The sequence below is a fragment of the Morus notabilis genome, unplaced genomic scaffold (genome assembly GCF_000414095.1).
Source record: "Morus notabilis unplaced genomic scaffold, ASM41409v2 Scaffold101, whole genome shotgun sequence".
Classification (NCBI taxonomy): domain Eukaryota; kingdom Viridiplantae; phylum Streptophyta; class Magnoliopsida; order Rosales; family Moraceae; genus Morus; species Morus notabilis.
Window position 1 is genome coordinate 430,569 of NW_010364303.1, and position 1,934 is coordinate 432,502.

The window sequence follows — 1,934 nt, forward strand, 5'->3', positions numbered from 1 at the left end:
ATATATATTATATTAAATATAATAATAAATATATATTATATTGTAATTATATATATATATATTATTTTATAGTATAATATAATATAGTCATAATTTTTAACTATATACAACAATTTAATCTCATAATTTATCAAATACTATTACACTAATTTTAGAACCAATACAGCTATTATAATTATAGTTTACCAAACACCCAGTTACTTTTTGTAATAACTGCTTCTTCTTTTAGCACAACTAAAAGCAATTTTTCTAAAATCTATAGCACTACCAAACTAAATCTATGTAAACGTTATTTATTTATGACTTTTTAATACATTTGGTTAAGGATGAATAAGTGGCTTATGAAAGTGGTGTGAGACCTACAAGGAGATAGTTACACTACATGACTTGAGTTGAAATTCAGTAAAATTATCAAAGTATTATAAGTGGCTTATAAGATCGTTAATTTCACTGATTATAGTTTTCAATTTCAATTTTGATACAGTTAAAAGCTCTCACAAAAAGTCACATTTAACTTTTTATGCTACAATAAAAAACTCTCATATAAAATCACATCTCAACTCAAATTAAAAATTCAAATCAACAAATTAAACGAGGTCATAGTAAAAAAAGAAATGGCATAACTATGATAATAATGATATCACATTTTGTACTATATAATGATATAAATAATATTAAATTTTATATGTTTATAATATTTTTAAAATTTTGTTATATTTTAATATACTATTTAAATTTTGCTATATGTTCATTAAAAAAAAAATTGCAATATGTATAAAGAGCCTGGATCTCACCTGGACTGCGGACCATGGGAGTCTTATAGTTGGGTTGGGTTGGGTTCGTAGCTGAATTTAGGCTTGGACTCTGTTAGGTAGGGTTAGTCGCTCAATTTGGGCTTGGACGCGACGGGTTGGATGTTTAGCTTGGGAGGTAGAGAATGCCACTTAACTTAGTTGATTGACTTTTGCCTCAAAAAAATAAAAAATAAAAAAAAAATTGCACTCACCATATTCTAATCTTCTGTTTTGTATGGTATCATTAGATGTATTTTTAGTATTTTAAATATTGTGGCATGACATTCTCCACGAGAACTTTTTTCTCATGGTACAAACATTGATATGTAGTATATATCTTAAATGTCCAAATATAAAGATTTTAAGACGTTTGATGAAAAGTAATTGACTTAAAAATGACTTAAGGTCGTGTTTGATAAAATAACACTAAAAATTCTAATGAACCAAGAATGAATTAGGTAATTTCTCCTTATACCAGTAAACAGATAATTTCTCTATTTCTATATCAGCAAGAGAGAACTTTGTGCTAGAGTATGACGACCTGTAAGATACAATTCTCAAATTGGTGATAGGCCTGGGTTTTTAATCTTTTATTTGTCTGCATTCCTTTTGAAAAACATATTTGTTCCTTTTCATATAGAAATTATACACGTATGTCCTCATCAAATCCAATTTAAAAACTAATTAAATCGTAGTCAATTACATTAATAAATAAGTCCCAATTGTTTGTTACTTCACATGGGTCATTTTTCAAACAGGATAGAAATATTTTAAACGAAAATTAGAACCCCATTCTTCATTAACGAAGTATTTATATTCTTATGAAGTTGGCTTTAATTCTTCCAATTGCTACATCGAAAGAGGATTTTTCTGCTTTGAATATTGAAGAGTACGCAGTGTAAAAACCCGTAAAATCCATACAGAACAACTGAATGTATTGAATTGATGAGTTATTAAGGCCTCGTTCAGTTCGCGGATTCAAATTTTTAATTCGAGCTGAGATGTGATTTTATATTAGAGCTTTTCACTATAACAAAATATTAAAATGTGATATTTTATGAGAACTTTTAACTGTAGTAAAACTAAAATTGAAAACTCGAATTAGTGAAATAAACGAGGTCTAAGAGTTGATATTCGATC